Raw genomic sequence first — 13154 nt, 5'->3', positions numbered from 1 at the left:
GTGTGCAATTTTGGTCGCCATATTATAGTAAGGATGTGGAGGCACTGGAACGGGTGCAGAGGAGGTTTACCAGGATGTTGCCTGGTATGGTAGAAAGATCGTATGAGGAAAGGCTGAGGCACTTGGGGTTGTTTTCATTGGAGAAAAGAAGGTTTAGGGGTGACTTGATAGAGGTGTACAAGATGATTAGGGGTTTAGATAGGGTCGACAGTGAGAATCTTTTTCCACGTATGGAGTCAGCTATTACAAGGGGGCATAGCTTTAAATTAAGGGGGGGGGGGGGGGGGGAGGGGGGTAGGTATAGGACAGATGTTAGGGGTAGGTTCTTTATTCAGCGAGTCGTGAGTTCATGGAATGCCCTGCCAGTAGCAGTGGTGGACTCTCCCTCATTATGGGCATTTAAGAGGGCATTGGATAGGCATATGGAGGATAGTGGGCTAGTGTCGGTTAGGTGGGCTTGGATCAGCGCAACATCGGGGGCCGAAGGGCCTGTACTGCGCTGTATTCTTCTATGTTCTCCAGCAGTCCAACATCTACTCTATCCTCAGTTCAGTTAAGGAAAGAGCAGCATTTGAAAAGCTTTGATTTCAAATAAAGCCATTGGACCAAAATCTGGTTATGTGACTGCTGACCTTCAGAATCCTCAACTATGAGTCAGTCCATTTCTACTTCAGATTGCAGTTCTTTTCCAGTTTAGACAAGAAAAACTATAAACATGCTCAAGTAGGTAACAACACTTCCAAATATTGTATTCCATCAGCCACTTTTCCCACCTCTTTAAAGTCATTCTGCAGCCACCATCTGTCATCTGCAAGCCTAGCAACAATATCCTCCGCAAATTAATTATCTGGACAAATGATTTCTGAATACTTGCAACCCTACTGACCACTGCAGAATGTCACTAGTCACCAGCTGTCACCCTAAAAGCAACCCCACACCGACTCCCTACCATCTGCCAATCAGCCATCTATTCATGCCAATGCCTGACCCGTAACACCATGGGCTCTTACCTCATTTAGAAGCTTGTGACACCTTGTCAAAAAAGGTCTTCTGGAAATGAAATAGATCACATCCACAAGCTCTTTGGGTGGAAGTAAGTTAGACAAGAATTCTAATTTGATATGTCAAGCGTGCCTGCAGTTCACCCCAGAAATTTATGCTCCACTATCTTTCCTGCTTGGCTTCCTCATCAACTCTGGTCAACTCCTCCCTCATTGTAATATTACTTCTGATTCCATATTCTTCTCTCAAACTGCAGGATGAATTCGAATATTTTGCTCACTACCATCTACGAGTTCCTTCACCATAAGCTCTCTAATCACATCAAATCCAGAATTACCTGCTCCCTTTTAGACTGTGCCACAAGGTGCTCCCAAAAGTTCTATGAAACATTCCACTTATTCCTTCACTAGGCATTTGCTACCATCGAATTGGAATGCACTGTCATGGGAGGAGCCTAGCTATTAAAGACTTGTGGTTACTCATCTATGTGGATGAGCACTTAAGCACGGTCCAACTCCTCCATGCAGACTAGATATCCGAAACTAACTTCGGAGGGTCCATGGGGACTTGCTGGGCCAAAGGGCCTGTTTCCACACTGGAGGGAATCTAAAAAAAACTAATTAGCCCCATTTGCCTGCACTTGGTACATATTCCTCTAAACCCTTACAGGCAGCAGTGGCTCAGTAGTTAGCACTACTGCCTCAGTGCCAGGGACCTGGGATCGATTGCTGCTTCGGGCGACTGTATGGTGTTTGCACATTTTTCCTGCATCTACTTGGGTTTCCTCTGGGTACTCTGGTTTCCTCCCACAGTCCAAAGATGTGAATTGGTTATGCTAAATTACCCATAGTGTTAGGTACATTAGTCAGAGGGAATGGGTCTGGGAGGGCATACTCTTCAGAGGGTCAGTGTGGACTTATTGGGCTTAAGGACACATTTCCATACTGTAGGGAATCCAATCTAAAACTTTCCCATATCCAACATCTAAAAGCCATCTGGATGGGTAATTGTACCAGCCTCCACTACTTCCTCCGACAGCTCATTCCACTCACGCACCATCTGTGAAAAAAAGTTGCCCCTTTAGACCTCATTTTTCCTCTCACCCTAAACTTATGCCCTCTAGTTGTGGACTCCCCCAAACCAGGGAAGAAGGCCTTATTTACCCTAGCCATGCCCCTCATGATCTTATAAACCTCTATCAGGTCACCCCTCAGCCTTTGGCACTCCAAGGAAAACAGCCCCAGCTTACTCAGCCTCTCCCTATAGCTCAAACCCTGGCAACATTCTTTTAAGTCTTTTCTGAACCCTTTCAAGTTTCACACATCCTTCCTAGATCAGGGAGACTAGAATTGGACACAACATTCCAAAAGTGGCCTAACCAATGTCCTTCTAGCTGCAACATGACCTTCCAACCACGATACTCAATTTTCTGACGAAAAAGGAAAGCATACCAAACACCTTTGTTGTCCCATTTCCCCCCTCAGTTGAAGCAAAATGCTCAGAGACAGTATGGATTTACCTCCTCTCTCATTCCAGAACCTGGAATAAAGGTGAATGATTGCCCATGTGTACACAGAGATACAAGTGGTGTCTTCTCTGGATGAGAAGCTTCCCAATGAAAGTCACTCTACAGGGAGAAGCATCTAGACAAGGCAACACACATATTGACTGGGTGGCCATTACAATCAATTATCAATAGAAAAGATTAAGCCATCTGGTGTTACAATGACCGTTCTTAACCTCAACTGGCTTCACATAATGAAGACTTTCACCTTGTTAACTGACTTTACATACTAAATGCTTCTATTGTTAATTGACTAAATAATGAATGCTTTTCCAACTTGTCAACCCATTCCCCTTGCCTCCAGCACTCCATTTTAACTGCAAGTTCTTCTGATCTGAGTCATGCTCAGCTAACTTCTTTCCCAAGAACTCAGAACTTAACTCTCCCTTCCTGCTCATTCTCACCTTCAATATCTACCTGTGACTCCACTTTCAAAGGAACTATGAACCTGCACTCCAAGGTCTGTTTGTTCAGCATAACTCCACAGGACCTTACCATTAAAGTGTACAAGTCTGCCCTGATTTGCCTTTCCAAAAACGCAGCATTTTCCATTTAAATTGAACTCCAATGGACCATCTGATCAAGATCCCATTGTACATAGGACATAGAAAAGTACAGCATAGAACAAGCCCTTTGGCCCATGTTGTGGACATAACCTTTGCTGTCCATCACACCTCCCAATTTTGGCACCTGTAAACTGTATTGATGTTGACATCCAAATCATTTATATAAAATGACAAAAAGCAGTGGACCCAGCATAGATCTTTGTGGCATACCACTAGCCACAGGCTTCCTGTCTGAAAAGCAACCCTCTACTACCAAATGGATAGCTCCCCCTGTAGACCAAGTGATCAACCTTGCTGATCAGGCTATTATAAAGGAACCTGTTTAACACCTTATTGAAGTCAGTGTAGATTACACCCACCACTCTACATTCAATCGTCTTCATTACTGCTTCAAAAAAACTACGCAAGCTGGTGAGATACAATTTCACACACAAAGCCATGCTGACTATTCCTAATCAGTGCCTGCCTTTCCAAATACATGCAAATCTTGTCCCTCAAGATTCCCTCCAACAATTTGCCCACCAGCAATGTCAGGCTCACTGCTCTATAGTTCCCTGTTTTTTTCTTTACTACTTTAAGAGTGGCACCACATTAGCCAATGTCCAGTCTTCTGGCACCTCATCTGTGACTATCAATGATGCAAATATTTCAGCAGGGGACCCAATTACTTCTAGCTTCCCACAGCATTCTGGGATACACCTGATCATTTCCTAGGGATTTCTACACCTTTATGTGCATTAAGACATCCAACAGCACCTTCTCTGTAATATGGAGATTTTTCAAAGTGTCACCATTTCCCCACATTCTATATCTTCCATGTCCTTCTCCATAGTAAGCACTAATGCAAAATATTCATTTAGTATCACTCCCATCTCCTGTGATTCCACAGAGCCCCTCAAAAGATCAGCAAGACGACCTATTCTCTCCCTAGATACCTACTTGTCCTTAATGTATTTGTAAGATCCCTTTGGATTCTCCTGAACCCTATTTCACCAAAGCTCTCATGTCCCCTTTTTGTCCACCTGATTTCCCTCTGAAGTATAGATTAGATTACACAGTGTGGAAACAGGCCCTTCGGCCCAACGAGCCCACACCGACCCAAAGCGCAACCCACCTAGACCCATTCCACTACATTTATCCCTTCATCGAACACTATGGGCAATTTAGCATGGCCAATTCACCTAACCTGCACATTTTTGGTCTGTGGGAGGAAACCGGAGCACCCGGAGGAAACCCACGCAGACACGGGGAGAACATGCAAACTCCACACAGTCAGTTGTCTGAGGCGGGAATTGAACACAGGTCTTTGGTGCTGAGAGGCAGCAGTGCTAACCACTGTGCCACCATGCTGCCCTTGTACTCTACAGATTCACTCAACTTCTGCTATCTATAACTGACATATGCCTCCTCTAAGAAAAATTAGAATTTCTCTAGTCATCCAGCAATCACTCCACCTATTTGCCTTGCCTTTCAACCCAACAGGAATATACTGTCTCCGGACTCATTTTGAAGGCATTCCTTTCCCTGCGAACATTTGTCCCCAAATCAACTTTTGAAAGTTGTTGCCTGATACCATCAATATTAGCCTTCCAATTTACAACTTCAATTGTTAGACCCGGTCTATTCTTTTCCATCACTATTTTAAAGTAGAGAATTATGGTTACTAGCCCCAAAGTGCTCCCCCACTGACACCTCAGTCACCTGCCCTGCCTTATTTCTCAGAGTAGGTCAAGTTTTGCACCTTCTCCACTAGGTACATCCAAATACTGAAATCAGAAAATTGTCTTGTACATACTTAAATTCCTCTCCATCTAAACCCTTAGCACTATGGCAGTCCCAGTATGTTTGGAAAGTTAAAATCCCCTGCCATAAACCACCTTATTCTTACAGATAGCTGAGGTCTCCTTACTAATCTGTTGCTCAATTTCCTGCTGACTATTGGAGGCAGCTCTACAGTACAACCTCAGTTCCACCCAAACAATTTCCCAGGAATAACCCCTCTAAATTATGGGCGGCACGGTGGCACAGTGGTTAGCACTGCTGCTTCACAGCGCCAGAGACCTGGGTTCAATTCCCGACTCAGGCGACTGACTGTGTGGAGTTTGCACGTTCTCCCCGTGTCTGCGTGGGTTTCCTCCGGGTGCTCCGGTTTCCTCCCACAATCCAAAAAATGTGCGGGTCAGGTGAATTGGCCATGCTAAATTGCCCGTAGTGTTAGGTTAAAGGGGTAAATGTAGGGGCATGGGTGGGTTGCGCTTCGGCGGGTCGGTGTGGACTTGTTGGGCCGAAGGGCCTGTTTCCACACTGTAAGTAAGTAATCTAATCTAATCTAATCTAAATTATCCCTAAAAACAAAACACTACACCAACCCCACCCCCCCCAAACCTTGCCCATTTATCCTTCCCATAGCACTTGTATCCTGGAACATTAAGCTGCCAGTTCTACCCATCCCTGAACCATGCCTCAATTGCTATGATATCCCAGTCCCATGTTCCTAACCATGCCAAATCCATCTGCCCTCCCGGTTTGGCCTCACACAGAAATAAAAGCAGTTTAATTTATTAGTTCTCTGCTTTGTCCCTGCCTGTTTCTCTGGGTTCTAGCCTCCCATCTTACTGGATTAAATCCTCCAGAGCAGCTTGAACAAATCTCTGCCAATATAATAGCCCCCTTCCAATTCAGGTACAAATCTGCCCTTTGTATAGAGGTTACTTCTACCCCAGAGATTCCAATGATTCTACAGTGTGAACCCTTCTCCCTTGCACAAACGCCTCAGCAACACATTCATCTGCTCTATTCTCCTATTCCTACCCTCACCAGCTTACAGCACCAGGAGAAGTCCAGATATTACTACTTTGAAGACCTTTTTAAGTTCTTGCCTAACTTTCTATATTCTCCCCTCAGAATCTCTTTCTACTTCATTAGCACCAATGTGTAGATTACCTTCTGGTGGCCCCTCTTCACTTAGAGAATATTCTGCTCTGAGATATCCTTGATATTTCAAGACTATGAACCAAATGCAGCCAAGTGGAAGTATACTTTTAGTGCAGTTCTGGCAGTTCAGAGAGTTTGAAGGGTCTCTTCTGTACTCTACAATTTTGACTCGTTTCCCAAGTCTTTCAGTAGGAGACATACAACACACCTGCAAAGAGTGTTGCTATTAACAAATGTATTTATTTACATGCAAGTGTTAGAAACATCTTTCCCCTTCCCAGTTTCACTTGTACAATTTAGCCAGATCACATCTGTGACTATTTGCTTATCTTCAAACTTTTTAAACACCAGAATAGCAATACTATCTAGTAGCCTTGCTAACCTGAATGATAGCTGGAAGCTGCAATGGGTTCAAGAAAACAAACGTGCAAAGAACTAGAGAAAAGTTCACTGAAGTGCAAGGTTATTTTACAGAAATAAAACAAACTTGGCAACTCTGAGATATTCCTAGCATTATCTTTAAGATAGACATTAATGTAATGCAAGAGCTGCGCTTGCATATTTAAAAATCATGATACGGTGTCAATTGCAGTCAGGAAGCACTGGAGTCATTAGTGAACAGGGGTTATTTTAATGAAGTACACCCAAGGGAGCATTGGACGACCAAGTTTTCTAAGAGCAGAGGGAGACCAGCTTGGACTTCATTTAAGTGTTGACTTTTCCAAAGGTCTCAATACATTTTTCAGACAGGTTGAAGTCAAGTGTTGTGGAGGTTATGGTAGTCACATGGATGCTGTCAGAGGCTTAGTTCAGGGTCAAATATGACAGTAAGATTAAGACTAAAAACAGACTGCTCTGTTACAAGGGAAAGGATGGCTTGCTTCTTAAGTGCTGACAAAAAGGTACTGTAAAGACCACCAACTTGCAGCATACAAGGAAATAACTGGAAATACTTTACTGGTATACACAAATTGCAACTTCCTATTCAGATTCAAAAATTCACAAGTAGTAGGCAAGGATGCTGGTTACAATTGACAGACATTAAAATGTTTTGCAATGAAAGCTGCTTTTCTCAGGACCTAACTTTAAGGGTCCAGAACATCTCTTCGTCACAGACATCAGTTGGCAAGAAGAAAGTTAACAACAACTGGATCAAAATTCTATTTCCACTTCTGTCATGTCAGTAATGAAAAGGGATAAATACAAATACAAGTTAATAAATTAAAAAACTGTTAGTACTCCGAACATTCGGGTGGAAGCAGAAATCCCATTTGAAAGAAAATGCCAGTGAACGGATAGATGTTGAGTCAGTGCAGTGGGTTAAATGGAATTCTGCAAAGTTGCAGAATTGACTAAAATGTATTCACAGAGGGAGGTAAAGCACAAAACTATTCCAAAATTCAGTTATAAAATACTTGAATGATTGCAGCATTTCAATGCTGCAAAAAAACTTAAATTCAATTAGAAAAGCTTTTAGAACAGAAATCTGAACCCCACACTCATCTAGAGAGGTTACCCCTTGCATTCAACAGAATCACTAGTATAGTAAAGTGGTTTGAATTAATGCCAACTGCAGCACAAGAAAGCAACAAAGACAGTTAAGCAGGCATGTGTTAGCAACAGGGAACTATATCCACTGTTCAGGAAGAGATGTTAAAGTCTCAATTCCCTTACTGAATCCAAACCAGTGATCCCTGAAAATCAAACTAAAGCTGACCTACATTTTATACCTGATCACTTGGAGGCACACTTTAAAAGGAAGGCATGCCCCAGACTTATAAAATATGGTGACATCAAATCCTTAATAGCTGTCAAGAATAAACATTGGATCTAAAAATAAAATTGACAATTCCTGATGTCAAAAACACATGTCAAAATACTTACCTCAAACATCTTTTCTACCACTGACCAGCTTTTTATTTTTCTACAATCTTGATTGCACTTATTTCAAATTTGAAGCTAGTACATGACATATGGAATTGCACTGATTTTTCAGTTGCATGCTGGAACACAAGAACAAAACAAATTTGCATAACATGAGAACAACTGCTACATTCTGAGTCTGTATGAGTATTCAAAACCACTGTGCTGTGCAACCAATTTGCAATACTTCCCGAAAGCACACAACTGGTCAGATGCTAGCTAAACCAAGCAAGGTGCTAAAAACGCCAATATCCAAAAAACACCCAATGACCAAGATGTAAGAGCTCACCTCATAAATAGGACTCTGGCATTGTTCATATTAAGTATGACTGAATAGTACCTTTGACTCACTATAAATCTTTATCCGCTTAAACTGAATCAAACACTGCATTGCAATAATGAATTCTACTTCAAGTAGAATATAAATTGATCATATTTTTGTAGCAGAGTGAACGTTCGTACAAATGCTGACCATGAGTGACTGACTGATACCTCAGCTTAAGAGGCACCAGTCCCTTGCTTAAAAGCACATGCCATTTATCTTTGACAGACGTAGGGTCACTTTGTAGGCAATTTCAGCTGCCGTCTCAAACCTCCGTCCAATGCATTTTAGTGCTAGACCTCTGTCTTGAGTTTTGACCTTATCGCCATGCTTATCTGGTTAAAACTCGTATCTGACAAAAACAAATCACCTGTTCCAATATCATTCAGCTCAAAGTGAAGGACAATGGCTTTTAAAGTCCACATGTGAGAGTCACTGACTGAGCTAACATTTTATTGCTGTTTCTTGGTTGTCCTTACAGTTGGTTTGCTGCACTCAAACTACTGCAATCCATGTGCTCCAAACAGACCCAGAATGCCATGAGGGAGGGAATTCCAGGATGTCAACCCAGTAACAAAGGAATATTTCCAAGTCAGGGTGGTGAGCAGCTTGGAGAAAAATGTGTAGGTGGTGGTATTTCTTTTTCTAGAAAAAAGTAGGCACCGGTTTGGACGGTGCTGCCTAAGCCTTCTATAATGCATTTTAGATAGTATGTACTACTGCTATTGATGGTTAGTGGAGTGAAAGTGCTTGCAGTTTTGTCATGGGTGGTATCAAGCTTCAATTGTTATTGTAGCTGTATCCATTCAGGATAGTGGGGAATTTTCCTGACGTATGCACTGTAGGTGGAGGACAGGCTTTTAGGAGTCAAGTGGTGAGTTATATGTTGCAGAATTCCTGGCTTCTGGCCTGCTCCTGTAACCACTGTAGTTACAATGGTGAGTCACATTCAGTTTCTGGTCAGTGATAATCCCCAGAAGAGTTGGAGACTCCACATGCTAGCTGCTTTGAATGCTATGAGGCATTGGCAAGATTGCCACTTAGTGCCTGGCATCTATGGCACATGTTCTCACCACTTCCAACCATGCATTCTGGACATGAATTTCATTATCATTATTCCATGAGCCTCACTTCTGACATTATGAAGCAAGATCAATTAAGTGGCTGAAAATGGGTGGACCTAAGCATGCAGTAAAGTAACTGGATACATAATCCAAAGCCTCAGGCTAGTACTTTGGCATCACTGCTTCACAGCATACACAAAGACTGCTAGAATTTAAATTCAACTATCAAAAATCTGCTATGAAAGCTAGTTTCAGTAATTCCCTTCCCAAAAGATTATAGAAAAACGCATCGGGTTCACGATTCAAAAGATTCTACAGTCATTAGTGTTAATTCCTGATTTAACATTTAATTCAAATTGCACCGTCTGCCATGGCAGAATTTGAACCTAGGTCCCCACAACATGATCTCTTTGCTACAGAAACTAAATCTTTGCACCAGCATCTTTTGTTGAAGTCTAAAATCTTACACCAGGTCTCTTGCTGACCCTAGATCTACAGTAATGTGACAGGACAATCAGGAGGGGGCAATCAAGAGTCACTGAATACATGAGGGAATCTATGGATAGTCAGGATACTTGAAAGAAATTTGATTGAGTCACATGGATGTTGCTGGCTGGGCCAGCATTTGCTGGTCCCTAATTACCCTTCAGAAAGTGGTGCTGAGTTTCCTTCTTGAACTGCTACACACAGATCCGCAATGCTTTTGCCATTTCTGACATCTAAGCCAATACCAGGCAGTCTTTTTTTCTCTCCTTTCTAAAAAGGTTGTTGCATGGGAATGCTTGTTCAGCCAGTTCAGAGTGCAGTTAAGAGTAAACCACACCACTGTAGGTCTGGAGTCACATGTAGTCCAGACCAAGTAGTATGGCAGATTTCCACTCCTACAGAAAGGATATAGTGAACCAGATAGGTTTTTAAACAAATAGCTCCACAGTGATCGCAGTCTTAATTTCAGACATTTAGCTGCATTCAGATTCCACCATTTGTCATGGAAGGATTTGAACACCAGTCCCAAAACTTTAGACCATGGTAATCATAATGCCACTAAACTACCACCTGCCATGAAAAAGCATTTAACTAGAGAGATTGTAAAAAAAAATGCTTCACAAGTCATTTTCTTACCTATAGCAAATATTTTATTAAAGACAGTACATGAAAGCAATAAATTATAGTTGGTGTTTATTCCACTATCATTATGGTGCCCCAATTTTTAATCCCACTCAAGGGTATTGACAGTATTTACATTTGGTCAACCATTGAGAGTAGAGTTCCAAGAGATTAGCCAACAGCTGCGTGACTTCAGGTATGTACTGCCACCAGACTGACCGTATAGTAGATAATGTATATAGCATCTTTTACACTTGAACATTGATCTTGTATGCATGACAGTTCAAAGCATGACTAGTTTAACTAGGTGCAACATTTACTCCATGGCTCATTAGTTGCCACGATACAACTGCCACAATATATCACCCGTGTATAGCATCTTTACTGTCCTGCAACACTAAGCAACTTCACAAGTTATAGAATGGGAAATGTCTAATTTTTGTCAATACATTGCACAGATTCAAAAGGGAACTGCTGTCCTTAAATGTTTATGGACAAAATATGGAATGTTTCAATTAATCTCAAAACTTAATTTGTAATTACAACTGGATAAAGTGTCTTGAGGCTAAAATATTTCTTCTAAACAAAGAAGCTTAACACCACCACAAGACTACCAAGCAAAAAGGGTGCAAGTTGATTTATTGTTGTACTACACATCTTTATAATAGAGAGCCAGTGCAATATGGAACAAATGTTTAAACGCTAAACTCGGTAACGATAAATCCAATTCGGAGGCCTATTATTTCCTAAACGTAGGCGAGAAACGAAAAAAAAAGACTCTTTCCCTCCCTGGATTCAACTGAAAGCTGATAGCATTAGTTGAAACTAACTGCAAAAGAAATTTCTCAACTGCAATATAAAAATAGAACAAAATGAAGTAGGCCAGAAGCCTACATATTGTCCCTGGAAACTTTTTTTTTGTAGCGCATCCGAGTAGCAACAGACGCAGTGCGGTCTAGTAGTTAAGCTGACACAGCTGTGAATCTCGCTGACATTTTCTGTGTCGAGAGGGTAAAGTATTATGAACTTCCATGGACAACCATCCTTTCTACACATCAAATAGTTGCTAAATCATAGTGCCCGAGACTGAACTGGTGATCTCATGGCATCACGTTTGCTTCATTCTCCTCTCTCCACATTACAAAATATAAAAGCCAAATGACAAGTAATGCACCAAGGCGCCCCCCCCCCCCAAATCTGGAAACTTAATGATCGAGGTTGCAATCGACAATTCGACCAATTAAAAAAAGGAATAATTCAGCCCAGTACTGACAAACCCCAAAATAAAATGCAACGAAAGGCCGCACGGGGATCCCCAAAACGCAAAGATCAATGCGTCACCGATGCACACAGACTTTAAAACCTGGAAAATGCAAATACACCGAAAGCATCCCGCGGACTCGGTTCCGTCTTTCGGGGCGGTGGTGGTTTTGATTTGGGGAGAACGGGGTGGGGGGAGGAGAAAGAGGGAAAAAAAGGGGGGAGGTTTCAGGTCTGGCCTTTTCTTCGTCTTGGGAGGGAAGCACATGTTCGTGGACTCGCTGAAGGAACAAGGGGCCGGGACTCACCTACCCAAGATCAGAGACCAATTAAGACAAAAAAAAAATTTTGCACGGCCAGGGCCTAGACCAGGCTGCCTTGTGCCTCGATATCAGCAGCGTTCCCTCACCGCTTCGAAATCGAGGGACGGCCCCGCGGGGAGGGGGCAGCAGGAAGGGGACCGGGTGGATTAGGCGGGCGAGGAGAGAGAGAGAGAGTGAGTCGAGGGAGAGGAGGAGCGGGTGCATTCCCGACAGAAACCGAATTGAACGATGACACGACCGACGGGGCCCGGGCTCGCCGTCGGCCCGGCCCGGCCCGTCCCTGCTCTCACAAACATGGCGGCCACCATGTCTCCCTCTCTCCCGCTGGCTCGGGCCTGAGGCCTCCGAGGCCCTTCCAACCTAAATCCAACCACCGCCACCAACCCCCTCCCTCCCCTCCCCCGGGGGGGTGGAGGAGAGAGAAGGAAAACCCCGCCGTCATCCAGCCTCGTTCCTCTCACCTGCCCGCCGCTCCTTGCCTTCACTTGTCCGGACCGCCGTCGGATTCTCTCCAACCCCTTTCAACCGTTCTTCTCGGTATGTTTTCCCCCTCGGACGGCGGGGAAACAGCAGGAGGACACGGCCTCAGCAACCTCGCTCTCTCTCACACACACGCACGCACTAACTCCCCGCCTGAGAGCGAAGCCGGCCTGAAGGCAAGGCAAACAGAGACCCTTTTCTCCTAAACCCGACACTGATAATTATCGTTCCCTCGCTCACTTCCCCTATTTTAATTTTTTCCCCCCCCCGCCTCTCGAAGGCCTCGGCCAGCAAAATAGCTCGGGCCTTTGCCGCCGTTTAATCCCAATCTGCTCCGGTTAAAAGCTCTTCGTCGTCCGATCTTCTCTCCTGGCGGAAAGGGAGGAAGGTGGAAGGGGGGGGATGGGCAGCGTTTAGAGGGGGTGGGGCGACCGACGCTGGAGGAAGTCCCGCCCTCCCGTCCGCAGCCGCTCTGACCGGTGACGCATCCCGCCGACCTTCGCCTTCCTATTGGCTGGTACCCCAGTCAGTCCTTATGGATCCCGCCCCCAAACGGGAACCGACCTTCGATTGGCCTCCCAGCCTGACATTCACGGTGGACCTCGCCCA

At 43.8% G+C, this 13154-nt stretch overlaps 1 protein-coding gene across 11 annotated transcripts in view; it reads right to left on the bottom strand.

Moving 5' to 3' along the window:
- Positions 1 to 12916, bottom strand: part of larp4b (La ribonucleoprotein 4B) — a 153908-nt gene extending 140992 nt beyond the window's left edge. For 7 of the 11 annotated variants that reach the window (XR_015757267.1, XR_015757266.1, XR_015757269.1 and 4 more), the window contains exon 1: positions 12527 to 12915. The gene's annotated coding sequence lies outside the window, so the exon portion shown is untranslated. Of the gene's footprint in view, positions 1 to 12526 lie in introns of all 11 variants that reach the window. The other 4 variants (XR_015757271.1, XM_087987543.1, XM_087987544.1 and 1 more) reach the window with 2 other exon arrangements.
- Between the last annotated feature and the right edge of the window lie 238 nt (positions 12917 to 13154).

Source organism: Chiloscyllium plagiosum, unplaced genomic scaffold (assembly GCF_037043375.1).
Source record: "Chiloscyllium plagiosum isolate Xiang-an unplaced genomic scaffold, Cpla_swu_hap1 HiC_scaffold_5, whole genome shotgun sequence".
NCBI classification, from domain to species: Eukaryota; Metazoa; Chordata; class Chondrichthyes; order Orectolobiformes; family Hemiscylliidae; genus Chiloscyllium; species Chiloscyllium plagiosum.
This window is presented reverse-complemented; position numbering and strand designations above follow the sequence as displayed.